The following is a 21,093-nucleotide window of genomic DNA, read 5'->3' on the forward strand; positions in this document are numbered from 1 at the left end:
TGAGTAGGTTTTGCACCATGAGGCTCCCTGTGGTCGAGCAGATCCTTTTTTTTTTTTTTTATTTTTTTTATTTTTTTTATTATTAGAAAGTAAAATTGCACTCTTGCTATAGGTCGTGGTTCTACAAGAGCAACCCATCTTCCTTGTGCCAGGGGGTCTGTGTAGCTGAGAAAATCCTTGATGGATTATTGATGCTGATGCAAACACTTATGTTAGCTTTGGAAGATTTGGGATTGAGATTAAACTCCAGATTGCTCAGTGCTTGCAAGAAAAAGCCCATTATCTTTACAAGTATGATTCGTACTTCTGCCAAAGGTTTGTTTTAACTCACCTATTGACATATCTCAAAATCCAGAAGTTTGGTCAGTCTGATTGCATTCTGGAGGTAATTCCATGGTGGCCCATGTAACACTAACATCACTTGCCTCTGATACAGCTTTTTTTTTTTTTTTTAATAATTTGTGGAAAACACAGGGCCAGAGTGTTTCCTGAGACTTCCCCCTGCCTCCTGGCTTGCGTACTTTGGTCCTGGCCTGCCAGAAAGCTGGAGCTGTGGAGCAGACTGAACCTCCTGAGGAATGTGCCCTGCTGCGTAGTGGCCAAGCCATTGGCTTGACTGGAGGCCATGCAGTGGGAAAGTGGGAAGTGCTGCCAGCATCTCTGCTGAGAGGTAAGGCAGAGCTGGCACTTCTGTGCTAAATTTGATAGCAAAGGAGAAAACAAAACCAAACAATACAAAACATGGGATGCAAAAATTTTCCTTTCAGCATTGTGGATTGTCCTAAGTTTTGGTGTAGACAGGTGAAAGAAGACAGAGTGCTGGCACAGGAAACCAAGGCCTTGGTTTGTTTAATCTTCCCTTCCTTAAGGCTGTGAACAAATACTGGAAGCTCAGGAGAAATGAAAATTCACTTCTTAGGAGCAACATTATTGCCAGCTTCTGAATGATAGTAACATGTTCGGTCAGAAGTACTTACCTGTACGGAAGAAACAACCCTTGAGAGAGATGGGGCACCAAGGGAGAATCATCAGTTTCAATTTGCAGATGCAGAGTTGAGCACAGAGGGGATAAGTGACCTGCTCCAAACCACACAGGTGACATGTCAGAGGAGGCCTGGCCCTGCTCCAGTGCCTCTACCTGCAGACTTGGTGCAGCTTTCCACCTCTTCCCCTCCAGCTACGCTACTACACTGTAGTAACATGCTCTTGGAGCTGGTCCATCAGCTAGGGAGAGGCTCACAACTTGCTGTACCAGGGCCTCTGCCAAGTGGCTCCATTAAGAATTGCTTTCATGATTACAGTGCTTATGCAAGCAGGGAGCAGGCTTTTGGGAGGATGTTTATATTGCACAGATCGTTTATCTGGGTTGGCTATCTCCTCATTACCTGCATCGAAGAATTGCCTTCCTTAGTGGCCAATAAAACTAAATTGCTAAATCCAGCTTTGTGTAACCCTATTTACCTTCTGTACCAGATTAACCTTTATCATATTTGCAATTGCATTGGGAAAGTAACATAAACAGAGATGTAGGTGGTGGAGGCAAAGGCTAGCTGGAGAGAGCCAGCAGCACCCCGCTTGCCAAGGGCCCGCCGATAAGAGGAGGCTTGTGCCAGGCAGGGAGTTGCAGAGAAGCAGTTGCCTAGTTTGTGCTGATCAGCACAATAGTTGTATGAGTCTTCCACGCCTTCGCAGCACTAACAGAAATGGCTGAGGTTTAAGGTAAACAGTGAGGAGCCCAAGCACTGTAGAAATTACTGCTGGGGAAATGAGTCCTCGGGGCTGGCTCCGGCAGGCAGTTGCCCTGGGTGACTTGGCAGCTGGGTCAGTGCCAGCCAAGTGCTCCTCCCAAGACATGCCCAAAGCCTTGTCACCGTGCTGCTGTGCTCAGCCTGCGTCTGGGGCACGTCCCAGGATTTGTGCCGAGGTGCTTGAAGGATCTGTTTTCTGTGAGCCACGAAAGAACTTGGAGTGGGAGGGAGGTTGGCTGTCTGATGGGGACAACCTGTCAGGGACCCAGGGGTTAGTTCTGCTGGGACGGTGGGGTTGCCTGTGTTCTTCGTCGTCTGTCCCCACTGCTGGGCACAGGAGGGTTTCCAAAGGGCCAAAAGAGGGGGGCTTCCTGTTTCTCTGAGAACCCACTCCACCTGAGGGACTCACTTTGGCAGGTCAGCTTGGTCGCTGCACTGGTCCCATTTGTCTTTCTGGGAGGAAAAAATGGTTTTGCCTTGAGTATTTATCAGTGAACAAAGCAAATACTCTGTGGACAAGTGCTCCTCTTCCCCCTCATTGCAGAGCCTGTTTCCGTGCCATACCTTTAGCCTGATAGTGTATTTAAAACAAATGCATGTATGTAAAACTCCACTGTAATTACAGCCCTAGAAAAATCATCTAGGCTAGATAAGTACAAATGGCTCTTGCATGCAGTTTGGATTGGATTATGTTGAGGACTTCCTTCTTGAAGTTCAGACGAGTTTCCTAGGAAGTGTGGCTGTACACTTTTTAAACTAAGCAGCTGAGAAATGCACTAGTGGTTTAATTGTTGGGTAGAGACCAAAAAAAAGGGGGGGAGGGGGGGTTGTATAAGATTCAGAAAAAGAACGGAAGGAATATTTGTGTGGATTGGTTCACCAACACTTAATTTCATTGCAGGGTGTCTATGCTTGTGGAATATTCCGTGAATTTGAGAGCACTTTGCAGTATTTGGACAAGTGCTCGTTGCTGAGAGCTGTGTTACACCATCACTGGGTTCACAAAGCTGGAGCTTGCCTGGGTTGTGTCAGTCCTGGTTAGCTGAATGGGAATAAGTGTTTCCTGAAACTTCCATCTCCTCAAGAGGCTGTGTTAAGCTGAATCTTGTCATTGAAATACAGTGCTTTCCTCGTCCTTTGAAAAGTGGGTCCCAAACCCTTGTTTCCCATTAGATCTGACAGGGCAGGAGGGGCTTCCCCTGGTTTTGGAAGGAAGAACAGGGATGGCACAAAGCTCCGCTCGCCTCTAGGCCGAGGCTTTGGGGTCCTGCTGTCCTGAAGCAGGAGGACAAGGGAGGAGACCCCAAGAGAAATCCTGGGGTACCAGAGCTTGCCCAGTGGGCGGCAGGGCAGAAAGTTCATCTCCTTGGCTTCTGGGGAGCCAGGATTCTCTCTGGGAGAGGGGTGTCCCAGGAAGCTTCCGTTAATTAAATGTCACGGTGGCATGTGCCTTTGGGAGAAGGAACTAAAAGCTAGACAATCAGCAGTCCTGGGGCTGGTGCCACCCAAACTGTTGGGGTTTGAAACAGGCTTGTGTTTCGTCTATTTGCCGAACAAAAGCTTCCAGCTCTTCATCATGTCAGCGGGCTATAATGGGACAGTTTGTATGGGAGTTTTCAGCAGCTCTTTTTTTGTTTGTTTTGTTTTGTCCATTTTGTTTTGTTTTAAGTTCATTTAGGAGAGGTTACATCACAGAAAGTGCAAGCTCAGACGGAAATTTTACCATCCTGGACTTTGCAACTCTTTCAGAGCAAGCGGCAGCCAAGCAGATAATCCCATCTTCTCCTGTGTGCGCCTTTGTCCTTCCTGTGCTGGCATGAGCTTAAGCATAAAGGCATTCTGGCTCCTTTCAGTTGCTGGTGGGGACAAGATGCTGGGAGGGCAGTGAAGAGCAGAATACTGGGACACCTGCAGCTGCTGATTAACTAGTCTCACTTGAAAAGAAGGCCTGGAGCAATAGGGAATGGTTAATAGCTGCAGAGACTGGGTATTGGCAAGATGAGGCTTGGCTTTTGGTTTGAGTGGTGAAATCATGTATAAGTGTCAAGGCTCAGTTCTGAACCTGTGGAGGTATGGTCCAGTACCAGCCTCGGCCTTTTGCAATGAAGCTGTGAAATTCTTGCTGGTTGAACACCAGCGTGAAATAGAGCATTTCCAGAAACAGCCTACTTGGTGGGTGAGAGAAAGGTCCTTAAGCAAAACTGACACTTCAAGTGAAAAATGTGCCTGTTTGTCTGACAACTGCTATCTTGTTTCCAGGCCCATAAGATGCATGTCCTAGGGAATAGAGTAAAATGCAAACTGGCCACAATGTTCTGATGATTTTTTCTTTTTATTATTTATTAGAAAAGGTTGAAATTAGGACTCTTGTGGGTAAGGATAAGACTCAAAGAATTTCTTACTCCCCTTTTTGTGAAGAGGGGCTTTGTTTTTCCTCTCCTGTTCTCCCATTTTGGCACAAAGAATCAATGTCAAATTTCATTTTACTTGTAGTTTTTAGAAGTTCCTGAAAAAAACAGCAATCAATTATGAGTACAAGGTCAGGTTTCTGTGGCTCTGTCTCCTTCCAGTGCTCTGCTTTGGGATACCGAGCCATCGCCGAGGTCTGTGCCATGCAGCTGGTGGGCCCTGTGAATGCACCGCCCTGCATCACCTCTTCCGTCCTGCCCCCAGAGAGGTAAGCAAGGAGACGCGTCTGCCTTAAGTTACATGGGTTAATGAACAGGAGCTGGAAGGACACGTGTCCCTTGGAATAAGTATTGGGAATGAGTTCTGTGGTAGTGTGTTTCCTCATGTCCTGGGTGCTGGAGACAGCTTCCAAGGCTGTGCAGGGCACCTGCAAGCTATGCAGGAGCTGATTTCGTTACGTGAGTTAATCCTCTGTCATTAATCACGACTGGCCTTTTCAACTCTCAGGAGTTCTTCTTTAAATTCTTCCTCTTGCCCTAAGGATTGCCACAGCCGCACCAATATGTAGCAACCCACAGGCTATAACAACTCCTCACCTTTTTGGTTTTCATCTGTGTGGAGTTACAGAAATGCTCACCTCTCCCACCCTGCCTTCTGCTTGCCTTAAGTTTTTTTCTAGCGCTGTGCTCTAGCTGGCCTGTGCATTCTAGGTGCGCCAGGGAATAGCTCGGTGTGGCCGCGGGCCAGCAAAATGGTGCTGTCCTTTGATTTTGCTTTGTCAGAGCCATTCTTACCTCCTACTTTTTTTTTAATGTATGTATATACATTGTATGTGTACAATATATATACATTGTATGTATATACATGTATATATGTATATAATGTGTGTATATGTGTGTGTACATATATTTATTCATACTTTTGTACTTCTCAGCATGCGTGCACACAACAATCCAGCATCCCAGCACTGCCATCCCAACCCGGCATTGTGCTCTGTTGTACACTGCAGACACGCCCTGTGTTTCTTCCTCTCTTTATCCCCCTTATCTGCCTCATCCCAACACATGCACACAGGTCAATTTACTGCTTGTAGTCCGTATTGGAACAGGAGCCAGGAGATGTGTGCAGCTTCAGCTGGGAGAAGCAGTTCCATAACCACATTGCACATTTGTGCAAACATAATTGTGTTTTTTTTTTTTTGGTTGTTTTTTAAGCAAAGCATAATTTTCTGTTTGACAAAGCTGGTGCTCAGCTTACAGCCTGCTTTTAGCGAGGCTGCTCGTGCACACGAGTTTAGGCACACAGTTAAATGTTTTGGGTACATGATTCTGTGAGATTAAGTCTTAGTCTGGGTGTTCTGCTTGGACTTGAACGGAAAACTTGCATCCTCCAAAGCAGAAGCATAAAGGGTTACGCTGTAAAGATGGGAATCTGAAGCATTCCTCAACTCCAGAGATTAGAGCTGCAGAAGAAAATTGATGATGAACTTCTCTTTGCCTGTGTGCGCAGAGTTAACTTCAATGCGAACCCTTTCCCGTCTGAAGGCAAGAGTTTTCATGTCTCTTCTCTGCTCAGACTGCCTGAGAAGTTACTGGCCTGGGCTGTGGAGTTGAAGTGGCTGTCTCTTCCACGGAAACCTTCACTCAGGGTGTCTGTCTTTTCAGCAAAGAGCCGTCAATAGGAGCTAATTGTGTTTCACTTTGGCCTGGTAAGCAGCCTGCTGAAGTAAGAGGAGAGGTTCCTGTTGAGTGTAATAGATCAGCTAGACTGGCTTTGCACTAACATGTTTCAGCTTTGTTCCCTTTCTTATTTATTTTTTTTTGATGGTTTCTCAGGGTATGAGGGCTAGAGGAAACTCAGGACAGCACAGGCTGCATGTCTGTGAGTCACTCGGTGTGCGAAATGTTTGCCCAGTCATCCCAGGACTTTCCACCCAATCTTTGAGCTGGGTTATGGAACAGAAGCAGATGAGTAAGTTGCTTACGGGGGCTGCTGTGCCTGTCTGCTATAGGCTTGTCTCCTGTTTCTCCATGATGACGGTTCACATGGGGTCTGGAAACCCAGCCAGGCCTCTGCAGCCTGGGACCTGCTCTGAGCAGGTGTTTGGGACAGGTGAAGTTAAATGATTGCTTATTTACTAATTGCAAACATGCTGACAGCCCAGAATATATGGATGGCTGGGGAGTTATGGTAGAATTCATACAGTCTCTCATCATTTTCTTCCTTATGCCCCTTGCCTGATTCCTTTAGCCACACGCTCAGTGATTTCAGGTGCACCCAGAGAGATGCAGTTTCTGGCCAGAGACTGCCACGAATCTGAACGTTCCCCATCTTGCTCCCCACTGGCACCTCCGTCTTGCTGCCTGCCTGCCAGTAATGCATGGCTTAAATGGCATGCCACCATGTGGGAGCTTTCCTTGAGCTCATTGCACAAGGTGGTAATAAATTAATAATTGGAGATTTTATCCTTGCTTGTGCTTAATTGGTGCCTCGACCCACAAGCCTTGGCTGTTGCCTGGGGCATGAGGGTTCACAAGGGGAAAGGGCTCAGTGCATCTTGCCTGTGCCCTGCTGTTCCTGCCGATGGTCCTCCCAGACAGCCCACCCTGGGTGCCCTCCCAGTCGGAGGGGCTGGGAGGAACTGGTGATGGCAAGCGTGTCTGCCTCACTGTTAGAGGACCAGCAGGCAGCTAAGAGGGGCTGTGTCCACAACGTAACACAGCAGGACATGAAAAATTGAGTTTGTACCATATCTTTTAGAGTCGAGAACAAGTTGTGACACTTGTTTTTAAAAATTCTTGTTGTTTTATAATTTTTCTCCCTTGTTTTTCCTTGAGTACCCTCCATGCTGTTGGTATCTGGACTACAGCTGGTCTACGGAGGGAACTGGGATTTGTTCTGAGCCTTCATTTCTCTCTAGCTACAGTTTGCTGCTCTTTCCTCTTCTGTCTCTGCACACAGAGATTGGAATTAGAATAGTTCAGTTTGCAGGGATGGGCAAAGATCAAGTCCAACTGCCTGGACACTTGAGAGCTAACCAAAAGTTAAAATCTATTACAGAGGGCATTGAACATTGGCAGCCACGGGGCATCAGACACCTTGCTAGAAAGCTTGTTCTGATGTTTGGCTGCCCTCATGGTAAAAAAAGTTTTTCCTAATATTTAGTCTGAGTAAGACGAAAATATAAATATAAAATAAATAAAGGTATAAAAAAATACCGATTTCAGATTTGGTAACAGAGTTAGGCTCTCTAGTTTGTCTCAGTTTCATACAATTACTTTTGTATAAGTGAATTGCTAACGATCTCTTATCTCAACATGTGCTCTGTGACACCTGTAGGAGAAGCAGCCATTCTGCCAGTACTCCCCTCAGCCTTGGGAGCGTGCCTGTGAACCAGAAATGCCCTGACTTCTCCTGTCAGAGTCCCCCCAATGATTCTGCTGCTGAACCCTGCTGCAAACTAAGCAGGAGTCTCAGTAGCGTGGGACAGACAGCTCGTCTGATTTGCTTCTCCATGACTTGGTGCAAACACAAGGAGATGCCATATGGTAGGAGAGGCTGGGTACTTAGAAATTAGAGGTTGTTAGGAGGAGTGCTTGAATTGCTTGTGGATGGTTTGCTTCCACTGTGGTAGGTGAAATCTCAAGTGGCTCTGGGATTGCACTGTACAAGGTGTAAAGTTGGGTGCCACAGGAGGTTGGAGGTGGCACGGTGAAGTTGTCGGAGCAGCAGCTGGGCTCTGGGTGCTGCGCGGTGGTGGCAGGGAGGGGAGCAGAGGCTGGCACTTGTCCCCGCCTGCTGCTGCCGGTCTGGTGCAAAGCTCAAGCAGAAGCTGCTGCAGCTCTGTTTCCATTTGGCAAATCCTGTGTTACTGCAGGGTCCTGGGCTACATGTGGGCAGCGCTTACACTATGTTGTGGCTCCGTGGGAGTAAGGCCAAGTCATAGAGAAAAAGGGAATGGGCACCTGACTCAGCTGCGTGTGGCCCTCACTAGCTACACGTGGCTGGTTGGAACAGCGTGGGGCTTCTGCCCAGCTTCTGATACTTGCTCATTTTGAAGGTGTTTGGGCTTGGGCCCCCCAGATGTACAGCTTGGTGGCCATACCATCGAGCCTGTGTTCCACAGCAGGTTAGAAACGTTGCCCGGTGATGAAGTTAATGAGCTTATTGGTTAGAGCATGCTTTGGAGAAATTAATGCAACTCCTTTTCCCATCAGGCTGCAGGGCAGTGCTGTGCAGCCTATCTCCATGGCACAGAAAGGCATCTTCTCCTCTGCTGGGTGGTGGTGGTACTGTTGCATCACGTTTTTTGTACAAACGCCGATTACTGCTATGTCTAAACACCTGTGACAAGTTGCTATACCAGGGTGTGGTCAGGCTCAGAGGCACATGAACTGGTGTCACGTTCTGAATCTGTAATTGCCCCCCCCCCATACACATATGTTTCTTTGGCAAATAAAGGAAAAGAGGTTGTTGCATGATTCATTAAACATAATGTTCAGCAGAAGGAAGGCAGGCATGGACAGATGGAGGCAGGACTTCCAGTTGTTGAGGGAGCAGCTCTCTACAGCAGCCTGTAAATGACTGAAGCTTTCTTTGAGACTGCCCATGGTTTTCTGTCCCAAGCTTTCAACAAGCAGGATTTGGAGTAGCAAAGCCCAGTGTCTTTGGAGTAGGTCTCAATTCCATCACCTTCCTCCCTACCCAAAGCCTGCCCATCTCTGGTCTCCCTGTCCTTCCTGCCCCCTCCCCACAGCTCACCAGGTCCCTGCAGCTGCTGCTGTCTTATCTCCACCTCCAGCTTCCGCTTTCTTGCCCAGCCCTGCTGTTGGGTGCAGCCAAGCAAGCGAGGACCCTGCGCTGGTAGGCCTGGGGTAAGCAACAGCTTGAACCCTGCTCCATGTCATCCCCACTTCTGGTTGTGGCTCCTCTGACATTGCAGACCTGCCTACTGAAAAGAGAGGGGCTTCTCCTGGCTCCCAGCTCACTTCAGAGCTCCCTGAAAATCACAAGGAGGACTTGTAAGATTGTAGGAATATTTGAATGGGAAATAGATCAAAATGTTTAACTTCATCGTTTCAATAACTGCATACAGACAGGAAACTTATCTCTGCTGATACCAAGCTGTCCATACATGAAAAACAAAAACCTCCCAGGCCAACCTGTTGATGGAGTGCAGCTCCGTGGAGCACAGCGCTGCCTGTGGAGGTCCTGCCCTGCCCTCCTGTCCTGTTTGCTGTCCTGTAACATGGAGGTGATGGTGTCTAGCCCTGTTTGCACCAGTCACCAGAGACCTGGTGATAAACAGTAGCCATAAGACACGTGTGTGAGCTCACCTTTGTCATTCCTACTGCTTCCAGCTTGTTTTTCCCCAAAGTGTGTTTTCAGTCAGTCTTAAGCTCCTTGCACTTGTTCGTGTTTGGCAAATAACTACAGCTAAACAGATACACTGGAAATGAGGTATTTCACATGGAAATACTCAGAAAGCCAGTGCATGGTGGTGCTTTTCCCTTTGGTGGTGCTTTCCCATGTCATTAGCTAGTGAAGGCACTCATGGGAGAGGCACAAGCCCCAGATTCCAATCCCCTCTCTGTATTACGATGCAGAAGATGGATTTAAGTATCGTGTCCCACAGAATGGCCTTGTCAATTGACTGCAGTCCATTTCATGAGGGGTTTTGCTGCCTTTCCACTAAGCTTCTTGTGGAGACCACTGCAGTCACCGGGACCGGGAGGCCTTGTGGAGTCCTTCACCTGGGACGTTTTCTCTTGCTGGCCCAAAGCACAGGACATTTTAATTAATGTGAACAACTTGAGGTGATTTGCTTCCAGCCTCTTATTTCAGTGGGGCAAAGGGGAGGGAGGACTGACTCTTTGCATGTAGCCTGTGTGTGTAATGGTCTCTTGTTGTTTTATAAGGAGAAAGAGACAGCAAAAAGAGCATTGTATGGATGTACCTGCTCAAAGTGTCCTCAAATGGAGCAGTTTATTGAGTGAGATGCTGTCATTTCAACTTCTTGCAAACTCCCAAAACATTTTGCTTCCACGCCAACTAAAAGAAAAACAATAGTCCCTGCTCTGAGAAAGGACCGGCACATCTCAGATGTGCTGGAACGGCTGTCACTGGGCAGACACGCCGTTGCAGAACGTCCTGTTCGGCTGCATGTATCTTGTGCATAAATGGATGTTCCTTCACCTCCAGGTACCTCTGTGCTACTGTTATTCCCAAACGCCTTGGAGCACAGGTAAGTTGTAATAACTACTGGTACATGTGGGAAAAATTAAGGGTAATAGGTAGCTTGTTAAGAGAGCTCTGAGAGGAGCACAGAAAGGGATTTTTGTATTTCGCAATGCATAAAGCTTCCCATAGGTATGCCTGAATGCAGCTTACCAGCAGCAGAGTTACAAGGTGAACAGCTTGGTTCCTGGGTCTGTCAAGTCAGTGAGTGGAAGAACAATATTTACAAGGCTAGCCTCTGTGACTTGTTTTGGTTTTGATTGGTTTTTATCCAGAGGTCTTTAAGACCAAGCGGAAGATCCAAACTGTCTCCGACTGAACCCCTCGATCTGGCCGTGGGTGTGCAGAAATGATCTGGAGTGGCCAGGAAGGGCCCTGCCATGGCACAGACCTCTCCCAGGCACTGCAGTGAGCCTTACACCTCCCTGGCACTGTGCGGAGGGCAGTGAAGTAACCAGCTGAGGGAGGCACCTCTGCATGGCTGCAGTGCTTGGGGTGTCCCCATGGCACCTCCAGCAAGCCAGAATGGAGTCTGCAGTGTGGTCAGCATCATGGGGGAGAGGCTGCTCTGGGCACTTGGATGCTTGTTGTAGTTTGTGCCCTCTCAGGGTTTTGTTGCCCTCTAGCTACTAGTGTATGCAGGTCGCTAAGGCCAGTGATTTAGCTGTAATTAATAAGGTCAGTAATTTGACCTTATGTAGGTCAGGGAATGCAGTGGCAGTCAGGGACAGGGTTTGGTGATGGGACTTGGTAAGCCAGGTTGATGGTTGAACTTGGATGATCTTGGAGGTCTTCTCCAACCTACGTGGTTCTGTGATTCCAAGAGCAGGATAAAGATACAGAAGCTGTTCAAATTGTTCTGGCACTGCACCATGAAAGCCGGGCATCAAAAATCACCTGCCGTTGCAGTTCTGCACCCCTGGCTATGCTGTGCAGCTGTTTGGAAAAGGGCAGAAAGGAAAGTTTTCTTCCAAGGACCTCTGGGGTTGCTTGGTGCATACCAGTCACGTTTGCTCCATCATTGTGGCTGACTGAAGAAACGAGTGGAACAACCTCAGAGAGCTTCTGCAGTTCTGTTTTAGTCCTAGCAGTACCAGTACCACCAGTGACTGCCCTGGTCTTCCCCTCTGCGCTTTCAGTGCCTCCTTTGCAAGGTGACCCACACCTCTTCCGTACTGCCCGGGCTGCCCCTGTCTTGAACTGGCTGGCTGGGGGTGACGTCCTGCTGTGGCCAGAGCCCTCCGCAGCTCTCCCAAGGGTCAGCAGCTCCATCCAAGACCAGACTCCTCCAAAAGGGCACAAGCTTGAAAATGGTTTAAATGCAAGTGCTTGGCTTTGCACTGAGCATGTAGGGGGGCTATAGGAAGCCGAATTAGTGATTTACTGTGAAACTGTGTTGGCTTCCTATTGTGTTCCTGTGACAGAGTCTACCAAAAGCAGCACAAGCGGCGTATACTTGGTAGGATGTAACTGAAGGGATCAGGATGCAGGCCTGATCCTTCCCCTCCCCTTGCCCTGCTCTAGAGAAGAAAAGGCTCTGGTACTGCCGTACATCCATGGGATGGTCTTGCTGGGGACCTCATTGCACTCCAGTCTGTGGCATTGAAAACCAGAAAGGATGGACCCTGCTATCATGGTGCTGCGGCAAGAACACAATAGTATTCATGCAGAGCTATTGCAGTCTGTTTGTAAGACACGATATAATTGAAAAGTCTGGCGCATTTCCCATGGCAAACATTGTTAATCCCCACTAGCTAGGATTAGTCACCACTTCTTACAAGCCTTGACACAAAGCTAGCAAGTTATTCAGTTAATCCGCACTTACAGGATAAATATTGCATCCTATGGGAAATTAGGCAGCGTCTTCTTCCTCCTCTATTGTGTAGTGATGCATTGTGTCTCTTCCACCTGAAGGTGGAAGGGAAAAATGCAATAACGTGTTATTGATGTTAGCAGACACCTGCTATTGTGATGCAGCTGGATCAGCAGGGAAATTTAGTACAAAATAGCTTGCTGAAACCAGGCAACAAATGTAAATGGCATCTTCTTACTCTTCATGGTGCTGGAGAATTTTCCTGGTACCCAACAATAAATACTCCGTGCATCACAGCTGCAGCATTCTTCCAAATGTCCTTTCTTCCTTTTTACAGTGTTTTTTTTTCTTTTTTTTTTCTTCACGAGATCTCAAGCTGTATCTGCAGGTAGGGTCACTGAAGTTGGTTGGCAGATTTCCCACGAAACCAAGGTCACTGAGATGATGGTGTTTTGGTCTCTGTGAGCTTCTGCAGAGTCTGAAGTGCAGCTCCAGATTTCCTCATGGACAGTTCCCAAAACAGCAAGATCTCATTGAGTACCTGACCGGAGATCCCTTTTTTTTTGTGGGCAAAACAGCTGGGTGGATCTGGAACTGCCAGGCCTGCAGCTGCTGGGCGATCTACCCGGGGAAGCTGGCTTGAAGCGGAGTGCCAGGGAAGCTTGGAGACTTCAGCCCATCAGCAGCCCTGCCAGGGGCTTTGTCTTCCAAGCCTGCACGTTGCAAATGTTCAGTGAAACCAAGACCACAAGCAGGGAAAGAGTCTTTTGGCTGAGGAGCTCTTGGTTTGTGAGGATTTCCAAAATTTTGACGTGATTTGAACAAACCTTTTTTAATGATTACTTAAGCATTCCCTGAGATGCTGAACAACCACCATTTTGACCAACTTAAGTTACATTTTATCTTAGGCCTTGGGATACATAATTACATAAACGAAGGATTTTTTCTTTGTTGGTTTATCACCTACTGGAGTGAGTTGTATTTTCAGATAAGTTAAGCTTAAATTTTACTCAGAGTCAATGAAGTGCCTTAAGTAAGGTTCTTTTTGAAAGAAAAAAACAGATGATAACAGATTTTTCTGTTTTGGAAGTCCATCTAGTCACTTTTCTACATTGCTGCGTGAATGAGTTCCCTTAAAAAAATCTGGTTGTGCGTTATTTTCCCCGACTCCATCCCTGGAAGTGGATGGTGACCATGTGTGACCAGCCCTGGCTCCCTAGCATCTTGTCTGAGTAGACCTGGCTGCCAGGTGAAGTCTGACTTGGATGGCATAGGAAGCAGAGGTTTTCACATCTAGTGATTTTTGTCTTTTTCTTTTGCTTGCTTCATTGTCTGTTTGGAAGAAGTTCATTTCTGCCCCATCAGTAGCAGGCTAAAGTAGTTCTACGTGTGATGCTGGAGTTGCAGCAGGTTCCGTGGTAAAATTGTGTTAACATTGTGAGTATAAGAGTGTTTTAATCTCTTATTTTTTTTTCCTGCTGATCCTGGATGCCGTGAGGGGGGTTGTTACACTTTGTATCTGTTTGGTCACTCTTTCATCTGTGCTCTGGATTTTTAAATACTTTTGTGATGTTTCCATCTCTTGTCCCTGCAGCATCCCAGCCCTGTGCCTGGGGTGGCTGTGCAGAAAGGCATCCATCCCTGCTGGCACAGTCAGCTCCAAATGCAGTGATGTTTCTGGGCCTTCCCCGGAGTGTTCCTGTGTGCCTGATAAACCATGTTGGTAGGCGTCTTCGTGAAAATGCAGTGCTCAGTTCACCCTTTTTAGTTGGCACGACCCTACTGCCCCTAGGCAGGAGGTTAGCGGCAGGTTGAAGTCAATCGCGAGTCAGCTGGAATGTACCAGCAGTGGTTTTCTCCCCTCCTGTCCTCATCCAGAATTTACATTGGAAGGTCATGTTACTGTTGTTTCCCCTTCTCTGTTCCCTGTCAGACAAGGTCATTTCTGAAGCCAATGACCAGTTAAGTTTTAATTCTGCAACCATGGAAAATTATTATTAGAGGGGACAAGCCTCCATGTGGATGATTAACCGGTACATCCGATGACGGGTTACATTTTAACAGGCTCCTTTTGCACAACTCCTTTCACCTGTAGCAAACCTGAGTTTCTATGAAAATGGATTTCCCATGTGCTGTAACAGAAACAGTTTTTCATTATGACACAGCTACAGCATTCAGTCCAGGCAGGAAAAATTGATGCAAAGAGGAAGGAAATAGTCCTATGATAAGAAAGTCGTGGGAGCTTTCCCTTGAAGTCTCAATGCTGTCCCTGCTCCCACTCCCTTGTTGCAGCTGGGAGAGCTTGCTTCATTTTCTGTTGCCAGGGCTAGGAGAAGAATTGCCCTGATATTGTTAGAGCCTCTTATAACCCTTAACTAGTGAAAGGGTCAAGGTGTATTAAAGCCAGCCCTGCTACCGCGTTGGCTCAGGTTTTGGAGTAGCTAAGAGCAAGGCCAGGTTTCTGTGAGATGTAATTCTTCAAGGAGGAAAGCACGGAGAAGTACCGCTGTGCCAGGGGGAACGAAGTTAAGGCTGGGTTGTGGCAGCATGACCTGAATTGATCCTCCTGGTACTGCATTTTGGAGATGTTTTCCTAAAAGAAAATGTTTGAGGCTGAATGTTTTTTTGGTGTGGAGCATGCATGCAATATTTCAAGTCTTGCCATCTGAATGAGCTGCAGGGCATGAATGTTTCCTTCCTAATAAAGGAGAAAGATGGCTGACAAACCAAAGGGGAATACAGCAATGCAGTGAAACCTCGCTGAGGGAAAAGCACTGGCACTAGGAGATCCTTTCTAGTAAGTCCATTCATTGCTTTATGTAAATACTGCATTCATCTTTCCCTCCTGGCTTCTCTTCACTGTGGCTTGAAAGGTGCATTGAGAAAACCCAAACCATCTCGCTCCCACTTGAAATGCAGCAGGCGCCGATGTGGTTGAGGCGACTCAGAGCCGGTCCTCAGCTGTCAGCCACTGGCAGAGGCACTGGTATCTGTGGAGCTCTGCCTACCTGTGTCAGCAGAGCGCCTGGCACAGAGTTGTCCCCTCTTGTTGAAAAACCCGCTGAAGGAGAGGGATCGTGGATGGCTGTCCCTGTGCCAGCTCTGTGCAGCTGCACCTATCCTGCTGGCGGGTGCCTCTCCTGGCTCCCCCAGCTGTGGGTCTTGGATGTGCCTGGGCTGGCCGCCGTCGTCCGCACTTGCCTGTGGTGTGGTCCAGAGTCCGTGTGGTTGCGCAAGGAGCAGCAGACTTTGCCTTGCTGGCAGTGTCTGTGGGGTGAGAGGCAGAGACAGCACGCAGCCCTGTCCTCGGCATGCTTCCTCAGACTCGATTATCTTGTCTGTCCTAGATGATGCCTTCCATCTTGTGTACAGCTAAGGGCAGCAATTGGCCTTTGATTTATTTATGGCACTTTCAGTTTTGTTCTCTTTCCCCTATAAGCAATAAGGCATAAGTTCTGTTCTTGGCTTAATATGGGGAACTGTGAGCAGGCTCACGCCCGTGCACTCCAATGCTGTTTTTAAGAGCTAGCTGATAGCAGCTCTATGGTGTGAACCTGATAAATCTTTGAAGAGAAAGTCAGGGCCGCACACAGAGGCCTGGCATTAGCTTCTACTGAGACAGACAGGAATTGGTGGTGACCGTTTCAGTGCAGCATTAAAGGATATCTTCAGCTCTGCCTGAAGGGCTAATCTTATGAAGTTCCACTGAATGGTGTCTGAGACAGACTTGACCAGGGGAGGCATTTACATTTGTCCCACAGGGTGTATCTGCCATCCCCCAAACAGCTGTGAGTTAAAGCTTTGACAGTGCTGTATGCACACCTGGTACAGAAAGCACAGCAAGCCAGTACCTCTGCTAATGGCTGGGTGGCTGCTAATTGCGACCTGCAGCACCAAAAGCCTCTGGCAATCATGAATCTGGTGATGTGGAGTGTTTCCTTTTTCTTTCTAACCACTTGAATGGAAACAGGGATTCTTGTTTAATGACTTGATCCCCATTCCCAGGCCTTGTGATGAAATCTCAGCCGCTCTGACCCAGGACCAGGGGAGGAGCCAGCGCTGGCTGACGCTGCTCCTGCTGGAGGTGATGTCCTTGTCCTGTTGGGGACGGGCTGGGGCATGGGACCAGAATTGTTCCCCTCCTGCTGGAGTGTCATTGTCCTCATTGGCTGCTGTTCCAGTTCCGTAACTGCTTCTGAGAAGCTGTTCAGGATGATACACTGGCTTTTGTGCCTGGGAAAACACAGGCAAAGTGCAGGATGTTGGACAAAGACAGCCAGATGCCTGTCTCTGCTAGGGCCAGCAAGACGGGAGTTCTGAGAAGAATATCTCAGAATAAAACAGCTGCTGCAACTGGGAATGAAACTGGGAAGAAATGGCCCTGAAGATCTTTTTCATGTCTGAACTGGAAGCTGCAAAAGTTTGGGGAGGTGTGAATTGGTTGAACCATCTTTGGACCGCTGTGGCTGCAGCAGTGGTGCTGTAGCAGCAGCAGCATGTGGGCATTTTCACATTTTTCACATTTTCTAACCTTGTCCTCTGTTACTCCACTGGGATGTGCTCAGTCCTCCTTTCCCTGCTCCTGTCAGCCTTCTGCCTTTTCAATTGCAGAACATTCATATAAAGAAATTAAAAAAAAAAAAAAAAAAAAAAAGAAAAAGCTTCCAGAACTGATTTTATGTGACAGATGTTACTGTCAAAGTTAGGAAGATGGCCCAAAGGCTAACTGAACTGGAGAGAAATTGAGTGTAAGCATTTTTCAGTGCAAAGTGATCTTGCATGACCTGGAGTGTCATTTTCACAGCAGCCTCCCCTCTGTCTAGAAGAGAGACAGGATTTATCGGGGACACAGAGGGACGCCAGTGGGAGCAGCTCTAATCTGTCAGACAGGCACTTGGGCAATTTGGACTGTGCTTTTCAGTTGTGATTACTGACGTCCCTTGATCTGCTGGTCCTGCTTGGGTGAAGGAACCGCTCCTGTTAGGATTTTCCCGGTTTAGGAATCCTGTTTGCATTATAGCAAACGTCTCCCTGAGGGAGGACTGGATGCGGTGTATTCATACCCAGTGCCTTTGAGACCTATCCAGCCAGCTTAATTCCGGTATTTTACCAAGGTAATATGGGAAGCTGGCAGCCTGCAGTTCCAACCAACAGACACCCAGGAAGCTGTTTCCCATAGAATTAGCCAGGGCCTAAATTTGCTGAGCCTCAATTGCTCCAGTTTTCTACAAAAACTAGGGAGCTGCCTCCGAGCTGTCTCTGTATCCAGCTGTGTGGCTCTGCACCTGGTTGCACCGGGGGGTGGGGGAGCTTGCCCAGATCTCCTCCTTTTCCTGCTAGTTTGATTGCGAAGCTGAAGCAATGCTTGTTTTCATAGCACTAGCCCAATTTCACGTGCTTAAGCTGAAGGCTATTGGTGGGAAAACCTGGGCACTGAAATTTTATGGTGGATATTTCAGTGTGTGTTTGCCTGCTTCAATCTCGTTGTTTTATTATGCCTGGGCAGTTTGTGAAGGGGCAGGGGATCCCCTAAGAAGGAACATAATGTGAATGTTTATATACCTTCTAGCTTCAGCCTCAAGGGAATCCCAGTTGTGTTACTGTTTTTTAAGGGCAACAGTGAAGAATCGGCCTTAGAAAACTCAGGGAGGCGTTAAGCAAACCTGTTCCAGTTTTGATAACAAAACTGCAAGGAGATAATTCATAAGCGTGAGGGACGTGCTCTGTAGCCTGTGCCAGCAGTCCCCAGCCAGTGACCATGCTGGGGGACCAAGCTGGTACCTGCAGGACCTGTGTCCTTGTGGTCTGCCCCTGCCACGAGGGCTGGTGGGGACGGGGAGCTCAGGAGGCTGCTGGGATGCTGGAGGCTGCAAGGGGGGCAAGAGCATTACAGGCAAGCAGGAAATGTTCGGGGGAGAAAAGCCAGTCCCAGGGAACAGGAGGTGAAGGCAAGAGCAGTGAGACCTGCTGAAGAAGCCTTGTGGAGGCAGTTTTGGCAGCGTTTCTAGGAGGTGACTGATCACAAAGCTCTGATGACAGCCTTTTTCCAAGGCTTTTATGGACAATGCAGTTTAGTGTTGCAACAAAATTGGGCTCTGAAATGCTCTGTGCAGCCGCTCTGTTGGCAGCCACATCACCCCAATCAATAACATCAGTCCATCAGCCTTCCAGAAGCACTTAATGGCTCAGGCACAATCAGCCAATTTCAAAAACAGAATGTTGCAAGTTTAATAGCAATCGGTCCTGTCCCTGCTGGTGTGAACTGAACCTCAGCTGGCATCAGTGGGCTCTGCTGGTCCAAGGGAGCTCAGAGACATGATGCAAAAGTTTTCTTGCAAACCCATTTCAGGAGATGCCTCTGCTGTTCCAAGGGACTGTCTCCATCTTGAATATAAGTGCAGAGGTAACTGCTATTTAAGTTTGTGAGTGAATAAATCATACAACCGAGCTCAGGTCTGAGACCTCTGCAGGGCCAGGGCATTGCTCCTGCTCCACAAAGCCACGGGCTTTGTTGTGCTCCGGAGTCCATCTCCTTGTCGCCACTGTTTGCACCCTATTTTGAAAAACACAACATGCCTCCTGCCTCTGAAGGTGCTCTGTACCTGAAAGTCGACTTGTGGGCGCCCAAAGGCAGTGGCTTCAGACCTGGGAATTTGTCTAGAAAACAGAAACCAAAACAGTGAGGCAGTTGGAAATGTAGTGTAAAGAGGCAGCTTTGAAGATAGGATTTTATCTTTAAAAAGTATGTGTGGGGAGGAGAAAGCATGTGACTATGACGAACAGATATAAGGAGGAGAAGCCTCTAGCACTTGTATTTGCAGCCCTTCTTTTTTTGCGTCAGTGTCTGTCTGGAGGAGACGGATTAAAACAGAAACCATGTAGTTATTTGTTTTTAAAATATGTTAATTGTTAGCTCAAAGGTTGGGAGAGCCCTCTGTTGGCCTTAAGCCACGTGTTTGGGGTTGGTTTTCCATTGGGGGTGGCAGGGAAGCATAACTTTTTTTCCCTCGCTGAGGTGAGACTTGTTGGAGAAATTCCTCCAACATGAAACCGCCGTGGGCTTGATTCGGTTACACGGGGTAGGAGCATCTGTGGTGTACGGGCACTGGGCAGAACTCACAGCAGGCCCTTAGCAGCGATGTCTCTGTTATGTTCAGCTGCCACGTGGGGATTTCACAATTATTGCAGAACATAACTCAGAGCGCTGAAGTGAGCCGATAAAATTATTTTATAAATCTTTCCGAATACAAGGGACAAAAAGAAGGCCAATGCACTCGGGAGACTGACTGCTGAGCATCGAGGGCACGTGGTTTATCTCCACCGAACAAAGTTCTGCGTCAAAACCTGCATGCTTCAGCACAAAAGGCATGGGAGGTACAAGAGCCCTCGATGACTTGGCCAGCAATCTCTGTGGTCTCGGCAGCGTTTTCTTTTAACTCTCTCGTGACGGGTCCTGCTGTTGGTTCTGCAGAAATGATGTGGAGCTGCTCTTTCAGATGGCCATTGCTGGAGCTGCAGCTGCTTGCCCCGGGCTCCTCTGGAAGCCAGGCTTGGTGTCCCTGCCTCCCCCGTGGCACGGTCGGGCTGTTCTGCGGGGTGTCAGTCTTGGTGCGTGCTGGAGGGACGCCCCCTTTTCCATGGGGAAGAAGTGTGGTGTGCTGATGCTGAATTTGAGGCCATCTCTCTATCTTCCCATCGCCACATTGGGCAAATGAAAATACTGGATGCGTCACGTTTGTAGTCTTCTGAGAGACCTGGTGCCCTGGCTTTGTTTCCATAATGTCAGAGAAGTTCTTGCTTGTAGCTGGTACCGCGCTGAAAGTTGCTGGATAACAAAGTTGTTAAAATACCGAGTTCCCTTACAGATACCTTCAAATACCAACTTAACATCTAGTACTGTAAGAGGCAGAGGAGCAACTCTCCCAAGGGAAACAGAATGAGATTCCCGTGCCAGTGTATGAAATACCACATTGTGCAACCCAGACCAAAGACAATGGTGTAAGTAATGCAAATCCTAAATTTCAGTGTTTGACCAGCCTACGGCCATCTCAAAGCAGACCCAGCAGCACTATGAAGGGTTTTCACCTCCCTGTGCCAAAGCACTTATCCTGGCATTGAGGATGGGGACACAGAGCCCCCCTGATCAGGCTGCTGCTAGGTCTAAGCGGGTGGGAAGCCTGCCTTCCAGCCGGCTCGCCGCAACGGCCAAAGGAGGTGAGACCAAGGCTCATCGCTCAAGTTCCAGATGTGCAGTGGCGAAGCGGTACTAGATCCAGGAGGTGGCTGGTGCAGAGCGATTCCTCCCTCAGCTCTCTTCAGTTTTCCCTCAGACAGTTGTTTAAAGGTTTCCAGAACCAGAGCCTATATCCAATGGACTTTTTGTCCATGCATTTGTCTTAAGTCGGTGTAGACACCAGTTCTGCCCTTCGCTACAGCTAGTGGCACGCAGTTGCACAATCCCCTGTAGGTGAAAACACGCTGCTGGTGGAGCTGCAGCTATTGCTGCTTGTAGAGCAAACCACACCCCGAGACCTTGTTTATAACCCGATGGGAGGGACCGCATTTGAAGACTGTTTGACGGCAACTGAAATCATAATTAGCACAGCTATCTTCATATGTTGCGAGATAATTTCTTGGAGGGGGTGGACATTAAGGAATATGTAAATAATCAATTAAAATGGAGGTTTCGTTGCTGGCTTGCTCTCTAGCTGCTGTTTTATAGGCAAACTTGGGTAATGTACATTCTTGCTGGGCGTGAGCTGCTGGTGTGGTGCAGTGAAGGCAGCTGTGCAGTCCCTCGAGCAAGGGTGAGAGCAAAAGTGCATGACAGCACCACAACCTTTACAGGATTAGCTGTAATTACAGGCTGCCGCTCCTTGACAGAGC

General features: G+C 48.0%; 1 long non-coding RNA gene across 3 annotated transcripts in view; it reads left to right on the top strand.

Moving 5' to 3' along the window:
• The window catches only part of LOC118173156, a 192,705-nt gene that overhangs the window by 23,934 nt on the left and 147,678 nt on the right, over nt 1-21,093 (top strand). The window contains exon 1 of one of the 3 annotated variants that reach the window (XR_004754062.1): nt 10,011-10,401. The exons of the other annotated variants lie outside the window; for them this stretch is intronic. This is a non-coding gene — a long non-coding RNA (uncharacterized LOC118173156). Of the gene's footprint in view, nt 1-10,010; nt 10,402-21,093 lie in introns of those variants that run through there. 3 annotated transcript variants of the gene reach the window in all.

Source organism: Oxyura jamaicensis, chromosome 12 (genome assembly GCF_011077185.1).
Source record: "Oxyura jamaicensis isolate SHBP4307 breed ruddy duck chromosome 12, BPBGC_Ojam_1.0, whole genome shotgun sequence".
NCBI classification, from domain to species: Eukaryota; Metazoa; Chordata; class Aves; order Anseriformes; family Anatidae; genus Oxyura; species Oxyura jamaicensis.